General features: G+C 33.6%; 1 protein-coding gene across 2 annotated transcripts in view; it reads right to left on the bottom strand.

The window, feature by feature from the left end:
• The window catches only part of LOC112044037 (polyamine-transporting ATPase 13A3), a 64,915-nt gene extending 56,354 nt beyond the window's left edge, over positions 1-8,561 (bottom strand). Inside the window, exon 1 of one of the 2 annotated variants that reach the window (XM_052889376.1) lies at positions 8,414-8,561. The gene's annotated coding sequence lies outside the window, so the exon portion shown is untranslated. The remainder of the gene's footprint in view (positions 1-8,413) is intronic. The other variant, XM_052889375.1, reaches the window with a different exon arrangement.
• Positions 8,562-21,902: the final 13,341 nt, after the last annotated feature.

Here is a 21,902-nt window from a genome sequence, read left to right as displayed (position 1 = left end):
AATCTCCGTGACCCCGAGAGCACGTAAAAGCATTATCTTGTTGATATTCCCATCCATCCTGCTATGAAAATGAGGGAACAGAGAGCAAGCATAGTCTGTGTTTAAATACGCTATATGAAACATGGGTTAGTCTTAGTGACTACGGAACCCTAAAAACAAGCTCTGTCTTAACTGTTCGACGTTGTAAAAGATACATTTATGGAAAGATCGAGGATATATTTCTTTAAATAGAGTTATTACCAAATGTTTTGGGGTTTTTGTAAGGTTTTTACATAACAATGCATCGGTGTCTTGATTATTTATCTGAAGGTAATCTTGAATGTTCGAATGGTTTTTGATTTTTTCGTCTTCGCCTTGTGTAAAATACTAATGTTAGGTAATTAAATGTTGTAACAATACAAGTTTTGTCTTTAAATATTAAAAGCATAGTCATGGTAACTATTATTAGTTATTTACCTACAAAAATAATGTGAGAATGCTCTCTGATGTACGAGTAGTTGGTATAGCATTGGTTTACAGACTGAGCGGTCCTAGGTTCGATTCCCTTCCAGGTAAATTTTAGATTTCATATTTTAATTGAGTCACTACAGTTTTTCATCGTATCTTTGTATTTGTGATCTCTAGCACAGTTACCTATTTCAACGAAATTAATGAATTACATAAAGTGGCATTGATTTTGATTTGTGCGATCATTTCAACGAAATTACGTAAATAGCGGTTTTAGTTAACTACTCGTACTACTATTATACTAATGCCATTTTACGTAAAATTACTATTATTATGTCATTTCGTTGAAAACACATTGTTAGATGATTGTAAAATCGAAAATCTGAAAATGCAATGACTCTTCAGCAGTGGCTAGTCATTACCTACCGGTAAGACCGCAGTTGGTGTTTAATTACATAATAAAATTTACAGGACTTTAAACGATTTCCCAAAATTGAAAATTTACAAGGCGATTTCACAGGTCAATGAAATGGTTTTCCTCTTATTTGCTTCCGTTAACTCAATTAGCTTGTACAGGAATAAATAACAAAGGATTTATTTCATCATCGTCATCATTAACAGCTGATGGACGTCCACTGGACATAGGTCTCCTGCATGGACTTCCAAACAAAATGGTCTCGAGCTACCAGCATCCAGCGGCTCCCTGCAACCCGCTTGATGTCCTCGTACTGCGCTTTCCGGTGCAGGTTCTGAACTAAATACTGGTGTAGGAAATAGTAGTCTGAGACGGATATGACGTCGCTCGATCTCGTGTTGGCACCTAGCGTTGGCACGACTTGTTTCCGTAAAGAGTAAAGATTTACAGAGGGGCAGCGATGCGCAGGGGCAGGTTGGCGGGAAGGACTTGCGATTTAAGATGCTCGTCGAACGGACGGCTTCAGTGTGCTCGTGGTGTTCGAGCCGTCCACATTTCTTGTTGTGTAATTCTTTAATGGGATAGGCGGGGAGAGTGACTTGAGTGGAAAAGAGGAGTGTTTGTTAACTGACAAAAGTTCCTTCAACCCTACACATCGTTCACAAGTGTGTGACTTCACTCAAGATCTTTTTCTGCCATTCTGGGTATTATTTTGGTTACAATTTGATTTATTAATTAAACTGTCCAGACAAATATTGTGCAACCTTTGTTCAACATTGGATTTCTTGTGGTAGATTCAAATTCAAACTTGACGTTTTGAAAGTACAGGTACTTGTACCGAAACGTAAATCTATGTTCTAAACTAAACCTACTTAAGAGCGCGCAATGCGTCGGTACGATATGGATTAAATTCGAAGCACGAACGAGACGCCGAATTATGACTTTCACGTGAGTGAAAAGCACGGAGCGATTGACGCGCGACGCAAATTTTATGACGTGAGCGCCAAAACCATTTTTATCTAATTGCAAGTAAATTAAACAACATAACGAAAAACAAAATGGCCATGTTCAAGATATATACCTAATTTTCTATACAAATCAATAATTTAAGAAAATAAGTTTGCTGTGATAGCCCAGTGGATATGACCTCTGCCTCCGATTCCGGAGAGTGTGGGTTCGAAACTTTTCAGTTGTGTGCATTTTAAGAAATTAAATATCACGTGACTCAATCGGTGAAGGAAGACATCTTGAGGAAACCTGCATACCAGAGAATTATCTTAATTCTCTGTGTGTGTGAAGTCTGCCAATTTGCATTGGGCCAGCGTGGTGGACTATTGGCCTTATCCCTCTCTTTCTGAGAGGAGACTCGAGCTCAGCAGTGAGCCGAATATGGGTTGATGATGACGAAGTTTGCTTTTCCTGAGATTGAAAGCAAAATGTGAGCAAAACATGTATTTTTCAAAAAAAATAAACTATCGAGAAAAGTTTTACAAATTGTGTATTTTGTATAGTCATAACGAAGCTAACACTTTGAAATATCATTTACCCAAATATCAGGCTCCTAACTTTTCCAGAATCTGAGATCCAGAACCATTTGTAACCACCAAATTACATATTGCACACTCTTAATAAAACGACTTTTGAATTTAAAGAATCATCTCGGTAGGATGTGATTGTGAAGTTCAACAATGAATTACCACGTAAACATAGACGTAAGTTGACGTACACCTTTTGAATGTAGATAATAGCACAGTAAATGGTAATAATGAGGCGTGACGATAGGTATTGCGGTTACAGCGACAAAGGTAGCGTGGCAGCCATTTTCATTTCAAATGTTAATAACAATGTAGGTAATATACATTAGGTAATAGTCGTTTATGATCTTGTCACCAACGTCTATCATCACCATCATCACGTTTTTAATCTATGGGGTTTATCCACCTACCGAAGGATACTTTTCAAATTTATTTAAGCAACGATTTATTGTATAAAATCATTGTTCGTTATCAACCCATATTCGGCTCACTGCTGAGCTCGCGTCTACTCTCAGAATGAGAGGGGTGTTAGGCCAATAGTCCACCACGCTGGCCCAATGCGGATTGGCAGATTTCACACACGCAGAGAATTAAGAAAATTCTTTGGTATGCAGGTTTTCTCACGCTGTTTTCCTTCATCGATTGAGACACGTGATGTTTAATTTCTTAAAATGCACACAGCTAAAAAGTTGGAGGTACATGCCCCGGATCGGATTCGAACCCACACCCTGCGGAATCGGAGGCAGTGGTCAAATCCACAGCTTACATCATTTTAAAAATCAAAATTGTACTGTATGTTTGCAAACATGTTTGTTTGGTAAACTCTATACGGAAAACTACTTATTTGGCGGATTTCAACGTATACCTTTATATATCAGGTACACAAAGAAATTGGTTGGTGGAAGGCTTCGGCAGTGGCTAGTTACCACCCTACCGGCAAAGACGTAACGCCAAGCCATTTAGCGTTCCGGCACAGTAAAGATATTACAAATCTTTACTGTGGTTCCGGTACGATGTAGTGTACAAACCGAAAGGGGTGTGCATTTTCAACAAGTTAGCCCGCTTCCATCTTAAATTCCATCATCACTTACAATCAGGTGAGATTGTGGTCAAGGGCTAACTTGTAGAATAAAAAAAAATAGAAATGAGGGTATAAATCGCTAGTCATTTCACATCTATACTAATATAAAGCTGAAGAGTTTGTTTGTTTGTTTGATTGATTGAACGCGCTAATCTCAGGAACTACTGGTCCGATTTGAAAAATTCTTTCATTGTTAGATAGCCCATTTATCGAGGAAGGCTATAGGCTTTATTATGCCCATATTCCTACGGGAACAAGAACCACGTGGGTGAAACCGCGCGGCATCAGCTAGTTATAATTAACTAGGTCTTAAATTAATGAAAACGTGTTTTATACCTTCATTTATAATTTGTTTGTTGGCAATGGACATCGAGTATGCCTTTAATTATTTAGGTACATAAGAGTTTAATATACTAAATGGTAAAAACGTAATTAAACACACATATATATAGACATATACATAACGGTCAAAATCATAACCTAAAAATGTACCTACTTATTTCCAAAGCAGAGGATGTAAACAAATGCAAGATTAATAACCGCGTGTGTACATAACATTGAATTCTTTGCGTTTTATTACACGGTGAGATAAGAAACTATTAAACAATACTATTGTAGTTCTGGCGTGAAATTAGTGACATACTACGTACTAGATAAGCATGCATGATATGAATAAAGTGCTCAGTAAATCCTTATATTGAGTTGACGCTAATCTCTATGCCATCTTTTATGTTGGTATATCACGTTTTATCTCGATTAGAAAAGTAAGTTTTAACTAGGGTTGTCAATATTTATAGAGAAAATGTCTGTCAAAATGTATGTCAGCTATAAAAAATATATTACGCTCATATAAAATGTGTATTTTATGGAATAGTTAAAAAAAGAAAAATACATTATTATATTTATAAAAACTATATTTATTTGCATTTTGATGTCAAAAATAAGAGTGACAAAATAATTTTTAAATTATTGAAAGCTAACTTTTTTGTAATTTCTTCTTTTAAATTTCGGAACTTGATAAAAAATACAAGTTAGGATACGCTCGACGCTATTCATCTGTCAAAAATTAATGATTATAACGTTTTAAAATAAAAGTACGAATAATAAAAGTATGAATAAATTTATAGTAAGTACGCAATAGTATTTTTGCGTACTAACTATAAATTTATTCAAAACTTCTTCTTGGCAACCCTAGTTTTAACCTGCACATAATCTATACTAGAATTATAAAGAGGTAAAGTTTGTGAGGTTGAACTTCTCTGGTTGAGAATCTAATCTCTCTTTCTATGCGTAAAAGAATTTTTAAAATCGGTTCAGTAGATGAATTTTAAAATTCTTCTACGGATAGAAGGCCGCGTTATTTGTGAGTATCATAGCCTAGGCTATGGAGTTTAAACCATGATGGATTTTAGTGGAAAAGGGTTCGAAACTGGTCCGAGGCATGAACCAATTATAATCAATTATATATTCCTTAAGACTAGTAGCAATTAAAATCTTGAGTATCTACTTTATTAGGCCAGGTAGGTAATAAGAATTTTTCCTGTGTTAAAACTCGTTCACAAATATAAAACAGAAATAAATTATTATCATTGAATACACAACAACGTTGTTTTTTTTTTAGAAAATATGCTAATTGGGCAGCTGTAGTGAGAAAAACTTGTATTCGTGTGCATCTCAATAGGAAATAATTAACACTTTGATGTTATTCTAACATTTTAGTACATAAACCAATGATAATTTTATACTATAGATCGGTTACGCCCCAACAAAATCACCGCAAAAAGTGATCCGAATAATAGGCTACAAAACTTAGCGCACTTATGCACAATTTTTTCTTTAATTCCATTATTTATTTATGAATAATATAGTTTTTACACTTCAACACACAACTCGACATTGTAGACGATATTATAGGTATTATTTGCTTTTAAATAACGTTCGTTGTTGACCACAACTAACATTAAAATGTGGAAATTTCCTCTTTTGAGCGTCTCATTTTTCATGGTCTAGTAACACATCTAACAGTATTTAACATCACTGACATAAATACAGAGTAAAAAATGTTCCAGAATGAGTCTTTACAAGCGTGGTGAAGCCGGTGAAACCCTTAAAAATACGTCACGCGTCTCCTTGACATATACAAACTGTTTTCATAATTTGTATTTCAAAATTAAACACTAAGAACAATTACGTAAACTAATATAATAATTAATAAGAAATTAATTAAATAATTAATAAATTAAATAAAAAAACCAATAAAAAATACTCCTTATTTCTTTAGTTTTTGTGAATAGTTTTTAAAATATTTAAGAAAATAAGACGCCATTTTTGTTAAATAATATTGAAAATTATTAATGCGACTTCGTGTCGTACTGACTCGAGAATGTATTCGTTTTTGAATTTTGTATTTGGAACGGCTACGACACCGTCGTGTTCCGTGCGCTCTATCTGCCTTTTATTATTTAATCTGTGTTCGTAAATAACATGAGTAATATTTTTAACCAATGGACAACTTTATGCATTGATTTTTTTTTGTCGGATAGTGTGTTCGTGCGATTTTAATAAAGAACCTTATAGTTCGCCTTTGTAGCCGTGATAGTCCAGTGGATATGACCTCTGCCGTCGATTTGGAGGCCGTAGGTTCGAATCCGGTCCGGCGCATGCAATGCATTGGACCGGACATGCATGTTAATGTGCATTTTAAGATTAAGAAATTAAATATCACGTGTCTCAAACGGTGAAGGAAAAACATCGTGAGGAAACCTGCATACCTGAGAATTTTATTAATTCTCTACGTGTGTAAAGTCTGAGAATCTGCATTGGGCCATCGTGGTGGACTATTATGCCTAACCCCTCTCATTCTGAGGGAGAGGAGACGCGTACTCAACGGTGAGCCGAATATGGATTATTAATGATGATTATAGTTTACCTATAAAAAGTTATTAACTTATTTCATCATCATCATCATCATATACACCACGATTATCTGCCAGAGATTTTTGAGAACGCAGTCCCAAAGTAAAGTCATAAACGCTATCAGAGCCAGGATATATAGCAGAGCTGCCGAGAAGAGTTATAATTCATTTTATTTGTTCTGTCGATACAATATTAACTTTTTTACTAATTATTCTATTCCTACAAAGAGTATTTTCTTTACTAATATTAGAAAGTATTTAGATGAATTAGAGCCTCAATAGCTCAAAGGTAAGAGCGGTCAGACTCATCACCGAGTGGTGGTGGTTCGATCTCCCTTTGGTCTATTGTCGTACCCACTCTTAACACAGTCTTTCCCGACTAGTTGGAGACAAATTGGAACATTGTTCATATTTAAAAGATTTGGCAAATATTCTTTAAAAAAAGGGAAATTACTTAAATTAAAGTAGGTATATGTATGTAGGTCACGTCATGGTATCCACTAGGTAGTTGCTGTGACTTTTCCTCAGTGCTTACGCTTAGGGACAATACCTGATAGGTTTTGTACCTTGTATTTGCATTGTAGATTGTTATTGCAAATATACTTTATATCACGCTACGATCAATAGAAGCAGAGCAGTAAATGGGGATGATGACTAGGTTTGAATATATTGATTTTTATGATACACTAGCTGATGCCGAGCGGTTTTACCCACGTGGTTTCCGTTCCCGTAGGAACACAGGGATAATATATAGCCTATAGCCTTCCTCGATAAATGGGCTATCTAATACAGAAAGAATTTTTCGAATCGGACCAGTAGTTCCTGAGATTAGCGCGTTCAATCAAACAAACAAACAAACAAACAAACAAACTCTTCAGCTTTATAATATTAGTATAGATTCGGGTTAATAAGGTCAATGTTAACTAATTTATACATAAAAAGCAAAGATTGTCTGAATATTTGCATAATAAATGAGATTATAATATTTCAAAATCTATTAAAAATCTTTTATCGTAATTAGATGAGAATTCATACAGTTTTAGCTTCCTTACATTAAATGTGACATTTTTTAATAAATGAATGAATTTTGTTTGAACGCACATACAAATCTAACGATCATTACATTACCTGCGACGTCATTAGTTCGTGCCATTTTGTATGGGGCGTTTTTCAGGGATCCGCGGCAGCGCCGCAAATCTGACCCTTTAAATCCCTGAAGCTCCGAAAGTAATGATCGCAGATACCCTGTTCCTTTGACAAAGTTGCTTTACTATTAGCATACTCTTAATTTATATACAATTTAAAAAAACTGTCATCATCCCTATTGAAATGTTGGGAAAACGGGAGAAGTTACTCCATTTTCACAGCGATACTACTGTATGGGCTGGATTAAAGAGGTCTTAGAGCATCCGCTAGTTGTAATTTATGATAATTTTAAAACAGCAACTGTTGCCGGCTTTTCCCAGCAGAACTTCTTCTGAACCTCTTCTGGTAGAGTCTTGAACTCTACAACTTATTTAACTCAAACTTATTTTTATTTTGAATGGAATTGTGAATTTCTTGTGTGCTCTTCTTGGACCAAGGCGCGTTTGGAATCCTCGTAACTTTAATTTTAAGTTTTCGACTATTATTACCATCATTAGATTAGATTATGACATAATCCTGACATTTCAAAAGTGTTTGTAAAGTAAGCCTAATTGAAATAAATGAATTTTGAATTTTTGAAATTTTGAGTCTTTTACCACTGTGATTTCTGCCTCAGCAACGTCTAATGTAAAGATTATTAGCTCTATTCGCTAAGTAGTAAAAACATAGTTTAGTTTTAAATTTATCTTAAACGTTTTGTTATCTGCTGTCATTACCTCAGTGCTCTACATTCGTTAAAACCAAAACGAACGCCCTCAAGAATATTTATCTATCTAACACAAATAATTGGTTAAAAAAACAATTTAACCTTAAAAAACTGCAGTTAAATATTTTTACATACACTTACTAACTCAAGGAGATACTTATTACATACTTACAGTTAATTAGTCTTCAAAAGACACACACACTTCACGAAACCATTCACTTTTGCGTTTTTAAACTGTATTTAAAAAAAAAACTCGCGCCAAAACCAGTTCGCAAATTCGAAATTCAAACAGAACAGTGACAGCACTGTATGGAGGACGGCGTGGTACTGAAGTGTAACACAAATAATCCGTGAGAGTTAATGTTGCAATAAGTATTGGAAAGATAACTGTACTTACGTAGTATAAAATAAACAAGTGTTTATTTGTAAATACTTACTCCATTCAGTGTTATAATTTTTTCAGTTATTTGAGACTTGATAATTGAAGTAGGGTTACTACTTTTGGCAAATTTTCCAGACTTTCCGAACATTTTTTTTTATTTTTTTTTTGACGGCCTCGTTGACGCAGCGGTATGCGCGGTGGATTTACAAGACGGAGGTCCTGGGTTCGATCCCCAGCAGGGCCGATTGAGGTTTTCTTAATTGGTCCAGGTCTGGCTGTACGAGGCTTCGGCCGTGGCTAGTTACCACCCTACCGACAAAGACGTACCGTCAAGCGATTTAGCGTGACCGTGCGATGTCGTGTAGAAACCAAAAGGGGTGTGGAGATTCATCCTCCTCCTGACAAGTTAGCCCGCTTCCATCTTAGAATCATCACTTATCATCAGGTGAGATTGTTGTCAAGAGCTCGAGCGCGGCAGATGAACTGAGAATATACCTTGCACGTTGTTCAGTACCGCCACCAAGTATGAGCCCTTAATATTGGTGCGTGTGATTAAGGCAACCCAAAAAAACTAACTTCAGAAATACTCAAGCAGCACGTCTGTTATAAGATAAGGTAAGAGAATTGATAGCTAAAAGGTGTGCATTTCGAAAATCTGACGGTATGAGCGTAACGTAATGAAATGGGAGGGTTCCAAAGTTACAAAATAAAACCCATAAATTTCTTTTATCCAGCAACGAGCGCAGTTAACAATCGTTCTGAGGATTTCAGTAAGCCAAAATAATAAAAATTGTCTTTAAAGTCTGTAGTTTTCTCCCCACCTCTGAAAGCGAAAATAGTATGTAACCATTTATTCATTCATCTAATCTACCAAATCTAATCGATTCCAATTTCGCTGTAGTAACTGCAAGTTTAGCATCCCGGGCTCCCCAACTATAGTATAGGTACGTACATTGTTAACGCACACCTTCTCAGTTCGTATTTTTCTCTTTTCATCATCATCAGTCATTATCAACCCATATTCGGCTCACTGCTGAGCTCGAGTCTCCTCTCAGAATGAGAGGGGTTAGGCCAATAGTCCACCACACTGGCCCAATGCGTATTGGCAGACTTCACACACGCAGAGAATTAAGAAAATTCTCTGGTATGCAGGTTTCCTCACGATGTTTTCCTTCACCGGTTGAGACATGTGATATTTAATTTCTTAAAATGCACACAACTGAAAAGTTGGAGGTACATGCCCCGGACCGGATTTGAACCCACACCCTCCGGAATCGGAGACAGAGGTCATATCCACTGGGCTGTCACTGCTATTTTTCTCTTTATTTAGCATAATTAAGTTAGTATCATCCTACTAGAGCTGCTCAGCGTAATGTCTTACGGTATTTTGTTGTGAAGCTGTTAATATACATTCTATATATGTACTTCAAAAAAGAGCAATTGGAGCAATATATAAATTAAAATCACGCGAGTCTCTTCGTCAAAAGTTTAAAGAAATAGGAATACTAACAGTAGACCGTCAATTTATATATAACAGCGTAATTTATGTAAGACAAAATATTAATTTGTACAAACGAAAAGAAGATTTTCCCACGTCTTACTAGACACGGGCATAAGTTAGTTATTTCTGCATATCGTCTCTAAAAAAATCTTTTGTAGGTTTGGGTGTACTGTTCTTTAACAAGATCCCCAAGACTGTTATTGTGAAAACTATAAGAAATTGTAATGTTGTCATCAAACGCAAATTATAATATTGTATGATTATTTAAAAGAGCAACTGTTAAGTTTCTTGCCGGTTTCTTCTTAGCAGAGCCTGACTTCCGAACCGGTGGTAGAATCGTTACAAATAGCCAACTAACGTGTCAAAAGTGCTTGTAAACTGAGCCTACTTGAAATAAATGAATTTTTAACCGACTTCAAATAGGAGGAGGTTCTCAATTCGGTCGGTATTTTTTTTTTTTGTTTTTATTTACTCGTTCCAATAAAGAACTTGCTGAAATTCTAGTGAGCCCAAGGTTTATCAAGTGGTTACAGTGAGATATATATTATTTTATTGGTGTTTTCACGAATTTATTACTACTATGACGTAGGTAACTCACAAGTAATTTCCAGATTTCCGGTCTACTAATGTATACTTTATAGACCTATTGAATATAAACTTTATTTCATGCAATAAGTTATAACATAATAAACTTTATTTCACGCAATAAGACACTTGAAATAAGTAATTAACCTGTTTGCAACTTTCGCTGTAAAGATATTATGCAACGTCATACGATTAGGTCTATTTTAATCCTGCCTACCATATTTAAGGGGAATAACCTGCAAGGTGAATGCTAGTTTATACGGATCCCCCTAACCGGTCCTGCCGGGGCGTTAAATCGCTTGGCGATATGTGATACATCTTTGTAATAGTATAAGAACCGTATTAGAAATAACCTTCACCTATCTGTTTAATGGATGAAAAGTGTTTTATATTAAAGGGGAATGGCTAACTGCCCAGGGAGTCCAGGTATACCCCCGTATAAAAGTATATGGAGATTATAATGCGATTATTAAATAAGGATCTGGTTAAATAATTGGCTTAATAAAAAATTTTAATTAAAAAAATACAACCGACTTCAAAACCTAAAAACGTACCCACTAAACTAAAAAGTGAAAAATAACATCATAATATGTTCTACCTGCTGATCAGTATGAAGTCGGTGCTAAGCCGGTGATGTATTAATTCAAGCCATGTGAGCATATCTTATAGATTTAGATTTTGCAGACAGTGTTGTTTCATGTGGTCCTGTCAGAAATGGCTTAAATTAAGACAACACCGGCTAAACACCGACTTCATACTGATCAGCAGGTAGAACATATTATGATGTTATTTTTCGCTTTTTAGTTTAGTGGGTACGTTTTTAGGTTTTGAAGTCGGTTGTATTTTTTTTATTAAAATTTTTATTATTTTTCGATTTTTAGTGTAAAATTTCATCTCAAACGAATACATCAGACCCCTAATGACAGTCACAACCCATCTTGGTACAAAATTCTCAGCAATACAAATTAATCAAGCCCAAGCACAAGGTAGCTACCGTAAACCGTTAAGGGGTTCCCTTAATTGACCTTGGTCTTCATCATCAGACCCCTAATAACAGACACAACTCATCTAGGTAGAAAGTTCTCAGCAATACGAAGTAATCAAGGCCAAACACAAGGTAGTTACTGTAACCTGTTAAGAAGTTCCCTTAATTGTCCTTGGTCTTCATCACCAAACCCCTAAAAGACAGTCACAACCTATATATGTGGAAAGTTCTCATTAATACAAATTAATCAAGCCCAAACACAAGGTAACTGCTGTAAATCGCCGAGGAGTTCCCTCGTCTGTTTTATGGCTCCATCATCAGATCGATTTTAAACCTTCATGAAATTGTAGTGCTTAAAAGTACTAAATGGAAAAGTACACGAACACACTAAACACCCATATAATTTTCGAAAGTTCCCCTCAATTCCTCCAGGATTCCATCATCAGATCTTGACATGATGGCAATGGGACCAAATGGGGACTATACCGTTTCAAACAAAAAAAGAATTTTTAAAATCGGTCCAGGCGTCTTTGAGTAATCGGTGTACATACATAAAAAAAAATAAAAAAAAAAAAAAAAAAAAAAAAAAAAAAATAATACCGACCGAATTGAGAACCTCCTCCTTTTTGAAGTCGGTTAAAAAGTATGTATATCATCTTTTATCACTCTTCTAGGACAAAATGTTCGCCGATGTACCAAAGCGTCGAAGTAACATTTGAAGCAGTTTTTTTTATTCTGTTACCATCAAGCTTAATAAAAAAGAAACTGAAAAATCAAAGTAATCATAAATCTTCAAAACGACGGTTTTACGACATTTTCAATTCATCTTTAAGGAAAATTCTTTGTAGCAAACTTTTTTTGATAAAGTAATGATTTCATTAATAAATTATCAAGATTATTTTCCTCCTCCTACTTTTTGGAAGTCGGTTAAAAACTTGCAATATATTTTCTCAACTCAACTCAAAAACTCCTAGTCAAACTATCATAAATGCAGTGTGCAGGTGATTCTCTATAGTTCGTTGAAGTGTTTGAAAAATTGCCTCTTTAGTGGTAACCCTACATCAATTATCATGTCTCGAATAACTTCATATTTGTCTAAGAAGCGTATTAGAAACGACCTTCACCCAACTGTTTAATAGATGAAGTGTTTTATATCAAATTTAGTAGGTACGTTAAAAAATATAGTGCGAGTTGGTTGCCTCAAAAACTTTTAGCCAAACTATCAATAATAGTAGTTAGATGGTTAGAAATTTTTTAGGCAACCAACTCGCAATATAATATGTATTTTAAACGTACCTAATTTGATAAGTATAAAACACTTTTTATCCATTAAACAGATGGGTGAAGTTCGTTTCTAATTCGGATCTTCTACTATAACAAACTTGCTTGACTAGACTTTTAGCTGCCTTGTTGGTCGTTAGTTATTCTATGTGGTTTCGGATCAGGTCCTGGGTTCGAATCCTGGGTCAGGCTATGATATACTGAATATTTCTTTCTTCTAAGAAATTTTCAGTTAAAAGTAGAGATGCGCCGACTACCAGCCACTCTGTATGAAAACGTTTGATCATGATCAATCAACAGTTTTGACAGAGGTGTATGATTTTTTTTGCAAGGCAGGTCCTATAGAAGGTAATGGGGATGATGACTAGGTTGGAATATATTGATTTTTATAATAAATTCGGATAAATAATGTCAATGTTAACTAATTTATACATAAAAAGCAAAGATTAACTGGATATTTGCAAAATAAATAAGATTATAAAATTTCAAAATCTAATAAAAATATTTTATCGTAATTATATAAAAATTCATACAGTTTTAGCTTCCTTACATTAAATGTGACATTTTTCAATAAATGAACTATTAACATAAATGCACAAATAAGAAAGATATTAGTAATTTTGTTTGAACGCACATACAAATCTATCGATCAGCGAGCCAACGACGTCACTAACTCGTGCCATTTTGTATGGAGCGTTTTTCAGGGATCCGCGGCAGCGCCGCAAATCTGACCCTTTAAATCCCTGTAGCTCCGAAAGTAATGATCGCAGACCCTGTTACTTTGACAAAGTTGCTTTACTATTAGCATACTCTTAATTTATATACAATTTAAAAAACTGTCATCATCCCTATTGATCTGAAATTAAAAATGAAACAAAAGACCATGTTTATATAATTCATTTATTTAAATTGTATAGTATTCACATTGTCGCTACGAGTTTCAAGACGTGAAACACCAGCTTTTACATACAAAATGAGAACACATTCTTTCACAAAAAAAAAAATAATAATAAACTAGGTATAGAGAAATGCAGCATTCAACGAAAGCTATAATAGTAACTAGGTTCCGCTATACATAACCTTGGGATATAGCAAATTATACTTACAATTAAATGTACTTGGCAGTTGAAATGGAGACTCGATGATTTATGATTTTAATACTGATCATTGCCAAGCCGATAGCTTATGAAACTGTGAGGTTGCAGATCAGTTGCTCTAGCACCAAAGTTCTATTGCTGCAATCAATGCATTGCGATCGTCGCAATCATTAACGACTGATATCATTTAATAAAAAAAAATAACTGATGGCATGGGAAATGTAATTTAGAGTCACTGTTCAGTGTGACGTCACATCTTTATTGTACGATTATTAATTCCAGGCAGTAAAATTGGAAACCGGAATTAATAATCGTACAATAGTTCCATAGACTCTATAACCAGCGTGTTATCAACTGAGCTGTCGGACCGTCAATCTATGACAATCTGTTTATTGATATTTATGTAAAATGGTGATAAATAAAAAAAAATAAACCCTGGCTGACTTTGTTGTGGGCTCTTCTCGGACCAAGGCGTGTTTGGAACCCTCGTAACTTTAATTTTAAGTTTTCGAATGATTATTAACCATTATCATAAGTTGAATATTATTACCTGACGTTTCGAAAGAGCTTGTAAACTAAGCCTATTTGAAATAAATGAACTTTGGACTTTGACTTTGACTTTATGGTTTCTCTCTTCATTATCGAAACAGTAAATATTAAAACATTCAGCCAATACAAACCAACGATCGCATTTGCATTAATATATAGAAATTTGACGCTAGAGGCAGACAGAGTTTCTGTTTGTAAAACTTGTTCACTTGAGTCAGATATAGTTATTAATATTGTGCACAAATCCGTCATCGCCAACTCAAGTAAAGAAGTTTACATATTTGCAAACATACACTCGTCTATGAGGGCCCTTTTCTGTGTTGACTTTTGTAGGATACAATTAGCAGATATCATAGCAGAAGTTATACTATGCGCTATACAGCAGAATATTTAATCAACCAAGTAAAAATCAACCTTATTCTCCAAGTTTTAAGGTCGTAGATTACGTATTCAAGCCGCTATGTGCGAATTTACACCGTAAAACATGTATTTACTAGGTTCAATTTCATTTGGCATTCATCATACTTTAAAAAAGAAAATACTATTTTATATTAGAGAGAGATCACAATAATTATGACAGCAAATACAATATAATTCAATTAACTGATACTTATATAATAATTACTAAAACATAAAAGCACTGTATGGATTGTTTGGATTATATTATTAAAGTCACACAGAATCGGGTGCCCGGAGCTCGAAGTGTGTTTTCAACATAAACATGAAACGTAAAACTGTCATTCAGTTTTTCCTTCATGTAAAAATGTTCTACGATATCACGTTTATCAATTCGAAAACATACACTAAGCGCTGAATAAACACATAGTTTATTAGTTACACCCTGTATATCGTGAAGGTGATGTTTTTTTTACAAATGTATTTATAATTAAGTATACAAAATCCTGTACTTCCATTCAATAATACAGGTATATCATTTGTGCGCGTTTGAACCACTCACTGTACACGCAACACGCACGCACGCATTGCGTACTCAACACGCACGTACGCACGCATTGTGCACGCAACACGCACGCATTGTGCACGTAACCGACACGCATTACACGCAATTCAAACTCGTTTACAAACACATTGTACGTAAACCTCACAGCGAATGTTAATGACAATGAATTATTTAAAAAAAGAAAGGTCATAAGCTATCACAATTTTTTATTTTAAATATAAATTTACTCTCCGAGATCGCTCCTGTATAATTAGGGACACACGTTACACATAGGATGGACACTACAAAGTCTTATCATTATTGTTCGTCGCTATTTATACAGACACGGTCAATGGGAAAAGACTCTTAAGGCTGTGTGTTGACTCTCAGCCGTCCGCTCTCACGAAAAAAAAGAAAGCTATTCAATAATAATTGACTAAATACCTTAAACCGCTATTCGGATTAAAAAATAATAATAAACTAATGTCACCACTGATGTGTCCACAGACTATATATAAAACTATTGAGCATAATAAACGAAAGGCAGTCAACTTAATACGATTAAAAGCCAAATAAAAAAAAATGCTTTTTTGAGTATACTGTCAACAGATTAAAATACGCAACAGGACACAACAAAACTATTTAATACAAATCGAAGAGTTTGTTTGTGTACCTTTGGATATGGGTTTATTATAAAACTTTAAAATTAAACAGCGCGTTCAAAATTAACGAATTTAATGTATTACCATAAGAATAACTAATAAAAAGAGTATAGACCAGAGGTTTCTTCATTTAACATCACATACAAATTAGTTAATTTCTCTCTTCTCTCTGCTCTCTACGTGGTTGTTCGTAGAGCAGTACCTAACGGGACGACGCAGGGTAAAAGGGGACGGAGGTTACTGACCATCTTACTGACACAATTATTGTAAGGATCAACATTTAATTCACTACTCGTTACCATTGTGATCACTTATAAAACAAGTAATAGTTCTGACGGTAACTGTAGAATAGGGTTGCCAACATTTTTTCAGAAAAATATAGTATTTTTCACATTTAGCTGTAAAAAATATAGTAAGCTTAAATAAAATATAGTATTTTATGGAATAAGCCGTTGAACAATAACGAGATGATAGGGTCGCCCATATATTACTATCATAATCAATTTTTTTTTAAAACACGTAATAAGCCACACTTAGGGCAGGAAGTCGCATGGTGAGAGGAACGTGTTTTATCCCATAATAAAGGGCTAATATCAGGGCCCAATTTCCCATTGGGCAACCCAGGCAAAAAAGGCATCCCCAAATGGGGATTTCAAATTTCAGCCAGATTGCTAATCTTTAATTACCTAATCAATTTTGAATAATGACAGTCAATGAAGAATTCAACACTTTACATAATATATTTGAACCAAGTCATTGAAGTCAAAAATTAGAGTAAAATTAAAGATTTACATTCCATACTTTAGTTAGTCTTATGGTATTGCACAAATCGAGAAAATGTACGTACACACTTAAACATTTATACAACATGAAATCTACAAATCTATCACAATTTCATCTAAACAAAAAGCATATTTTATTTGCACCGTTATTTTTTTTTAATTATTTTAATTTAAATCGATTTTATAATTTTCTACATTTGCGCCACTTAACATTATATTCGCTATTTTCGATGTGACCCATCAATTGTCGATAATACAAAATGTACATTTCATTGAAATCATTTTGTTAAAATTCACCTATACATATGTAATTACATACATATAATCGCATTAAAATAAACTACAATACAACTAGACATTTTGAAAAAAAATATGAAATAAAAATAAAATGCATCATACAGAGACAATAATAGGCCTTTGTAAAAAACTTTATTACAAATATAATTTTTCAGGAAGACAAATAAATGTTTTCATTGTTGAAAATGAGTCAAACAACATATTATTGCACTGTCAGTGTACACAACTTTTGTCACTTAACTAGTAAAATTCTTGGTTATGCACCGGCGTCATATATCAAAGATTATTTCCCAGAACATGCACTTTTGAGGTTGTACCTACATAATTATAAATAACTGTAAAAAACAAACAAAACTTTTCAAATAGGTACAGCATAATTAATTCTATTAAAATCTGGGAAAATATGTTTCAGATAAATCATACATACTTAGTAAACTTTGATTCTGTTTCTCTTTTAGAAGATTAAGTCTCAATATATCTCGCTCACACGCAAGTGCCATTACTATTTTATATTTATTAAGTGCCATTATTATTTATGTTTATCTAAATGTCATATGAGGCGAATATTTTAGAATGCCACGGATTCTATGGATACCATAGAGAAAAACTAAAATCAGAGCCTGGACTTATAACTGATGGGTGTAGGGTTAAGGACGTCTTTAACAGTTAGCCAACACAACCCTTCTCCCTTATTTTCTTTAAATTTATAAATAAAAATTTATTTTCTTTATATTTATCAAAAACAATTACATCAATTTTTAAATACTTTTTTGACATAGTTGTCAATAGTTTATGAGCCTGTTTTTTTACTGGTACCTAAAAAAACTCTTCAAGATGACATTGCAATCTGTAAAATTTTACAAAAAAAAAGCAATGCCATTTATAAGATTAAGTGCAAAATCAAACAATTTATTGTTTGTTTGTTTGTGTGTTTCTTATAGTGTATTTATAATATTTAATATACGACGCCGAAGTATTTAATTAAAATAAAAAACCTACCGGCCTTGTTACCATTGAGGACTTCCAAGAACAATAGACGATCGTAAAAACTTTTCACATAATTTTCTCATAATTCTAAGTATAGTACTTAAAATATAAATTAACGCCAGCGACTGCTTCACTTCGTAATTCTATACCTAATGATTTATATTGGCACATATGAAATGTTATTCATATCTCGCATTTTTGTATGTTTCGGGTGAAAAAATTAATTATATAAAATCCTTTTTAACCCCCGACGCAAAAAGTTTGACGTATGTCTGTCGGACAATCTGTCTGTGGCACCATAACTCCCGAATGGATGAAACGATTTCAATTTAGTTTTTTTTGTATGAAAGATGACTTACAGTAGATGTGTTTGATGAAAATCGGTTGAGCCATTTAAAAGTTGTGGGGGGTGAAAATGGGGAAGAACAACCGAATGTCAATACGCAACTATACTCGAGTGGGATGTCAAATCAAAGCGCACTGAAAGATAATATTGATAACTTGATCAAGAGTGTAATTAATAATTTCATGACATACGGGGGTTTTCAAAATTTTCAATTTCTTGTTATTAAAGAGTAAATAACATTAACATAACATTGTATAGATAATAATCCATATAAGTAAATATATTTTTCTACAATTTAGTACATCATATCGAAATTGATCAATGTTTCTGTCATATATAATTCTGAGGGGACTCGTGCTCAACAGTGAACCGAATGCGGGTTTGTTAATGACGATGATATTTTTTTTAACCATGCTGTGAGAAAATTTTAAAACACATAATATATTTTGAATGTTTCTTTACCTGCTGGTAAAATAATAATGATACATGCTTAAAAGGCGTATTTGTTCATTAGAGTCCTCAATGTGAAAAAGGCGTAAGAACTTTTACTATGAGCATACGAGGTGGATTATAACTCTGTCAAATCAAATTGCACGCAACTGTCATACATCGAGCAGTGTTGTCGAGGGCATGTCACATGGACTGATATGTTTGACTAATAACAAAAGACACTTAATTTTAATGTTTTTGTTTTAGTTAAAAAATTAAAAAAAAAAAGTTTTTAGACTTTGTTTTCAGTTTTTTAATTACTGAATATGAGGGTACTATAAAAGTTAGCGCACATATTGGCGAATTGTTTTACAGAATACTATAATAGCATTACTATGTGATACATTGGTTACTTTAAAGATTTATAGTAACAATGGATCAAATACTATAAATTTTTATTTTCACTGAAATTATTATTTATTAATTTAATATGTATTAAATAAATCGATCAACTGAATATGTAGGTACTGTGAAAGCTAGCACACAAATTGGCTAATTAATTTATTTTTAATAAGTTAATGATTTTTTAATTCAAGTATGAGTATGTAAGGCTAACCGTTTTCAGTTTTTACGAAAACAATTAAGTGATTTACGTATTCAAGTTGCGTATAAAAACTTTGACAAATACACTTGTTAAGTAAGATTAAGATATTGAAGAATAAATTGGAGGGTAGACTGAAACATCACAGTTCGCTAAAATGTGCCCTTTATAGAACCTTTTGTAAAATCTTTAACTCCAATTATATAGCAAAATGGTTGATTTCGTATTTAACTGTATATAACAGGGCGTGTCACTTTTAAAGGTAAAAAAAAATCATATCAACCCATCACATACGCCATGATAAAATATTATCCACCGAAACAAAATCGCACAGCTTACCTAAACTAGCTTAAAAAAGGCCTTAAATCCTTAAAGAATTCCGCACATAAGGTCATCCATTTAAGAAACGAACATCACTGTATCACTTGTAGGACGTCACTTATCAAATAATACGCTTACATCGAATTTTAAAATATAATTAAAAAAAAAAACTAAAAAAAAAAAATTACAATTGTTTCTGTAGAAAATCGTTTTAGTCACACACAATATAATAAAGCTTAAAATTACGGGTTTCGAGAGAGAATTTTTCGATTAAAAACAAAAAAGAAAAATTATAGAAATTATCTACTATACCTATATTTAGTATAATAAAATCACTGACGCGACAACGGTTCCGGCACAACCGTTAGACGAAACTAATTATGCGTAACAATTCGACGAAATTCAGTTAAAATCTTGCGTTGAACGCCACAAGGTTCTACGAATTCCCTTTGCCCGTACGCACCAATGAGGGTGCAGCGGCAAAAATTAAAAATTACAAAAAAAATTCACCTCTCGAAATTTGCAAGTCGTTTTTCGGTAAAATGATCAAAGAGCTTTTAGTCTAAGATCCGGCATTAGAAATATATACCCTCATCTGTTATTAATTAGTAGTATGAAATAAATGATAGATGTTTAGTGACACATTGCAAATAGGTTGCAAACACATTTTTAATACAAAATCTAGGAAACCATGAACTAGATCAAAGACAACCTAATACAGTTAAATTAAGCACAAAATAAGCTTTCATTTGACATATTAGACGATAACTGATGATGGTCTATAAACGTTACATAACTGTTTATATCTGGCAACACCACAGTTGCAGTATGAAAGCAGACAACATTCACTTTTTCAATCCTTTTGGGTATATTATATTAATTAGTCTACAATTATTTTTAACTAACCAATCAGAAAAAGAGATTAAATAAATAATTAAAAAAAAAATATCATAACATATACTCATCGGCCGCAATTTAACTAAGCAACCTATGTGCAATGTGTCAATGTGAATATTTTCTATCATTTATTTCTTATCCCAAATAAATAACAGATGAGGGTATACATTTCTAATGCCGGATCTTGTACTATTTCCCTTAAACAGTGGTCGAGTTTCCTAACACTAAACCGGACTTAGCAGGCACTAACACCGACATTATCGACTCATTAAACGTCCTCAACGTTACATGTATAATTACATAGAAAACAGTAAACGTTTATTACTCGCACAATTCCACTAGATGTCCGTATTTTACATACGATTTTTGTAGTCTTTATTTATTTATTGAGATCAATTTTGCCGCTATGCACTAGATTCAAGACGCTCGCCGCCAAGCGAAATTGTTTTTTTTTTACGCAAGACTCACCGTCGCCTCACACTGCGGTATAAAAATTTAATAAACACTTATAACCTTATTTATAAACAGGGATTAAGATTTAAACCTCACATTTCTCCATACTAAAATGAACTTTAAACAGTAGTGATAAAGTTCATTTTACTTTGAGTTGAAATCTTAATCCATGTTTATGAATATGGGGGTTAGGAACATGAGCCTTTATGCATACAACTTAACAGAGACAATCTTGATGCGCACGTAATCGATTTTTTTTTACCTACATGATTTCCTACTTAGTAAAAATTAGGTATTTGAGCAAGTTCGTCAATATTGTGTATTGTTATTAATGTTTTTGATTCCCATTTTTTTACAGAATAGTTACATACATGCACATACATTAAAAGTGATACGGTTTGATCGATTACATGCGCACCCAGTCTTACGATTCTATTCAAACGACACAGTAGACAATAGACAGAGTATAAATAGACCACTAATTTGTTGTTGTCAGTCAAAAGATATTAGGATTTGACATAATTTAGACACCACAACATAACTACACTCAACAATTTCACAC

Source organism: Bicyclus anynana, chromosome 25 (assembly GCF_947172395.1).
Source record: "Bicyclus anynana chromosome 25, ilBicAnyn1.1, whole genome shotgun sequence".
Taxonomy (NCBI): domain Eukaryota; kingdom Metazoa; phylum Arthropoda; class Insecta; order Lepidoptera; family Nymphalidae; genus Bicyclus; species Bicyclus anynana.
The sequence above is the reverse complement of the archived record's forward strand: the minus strand, read 5'-3'. Positions and strand labels throughout refer to the sequence as shown.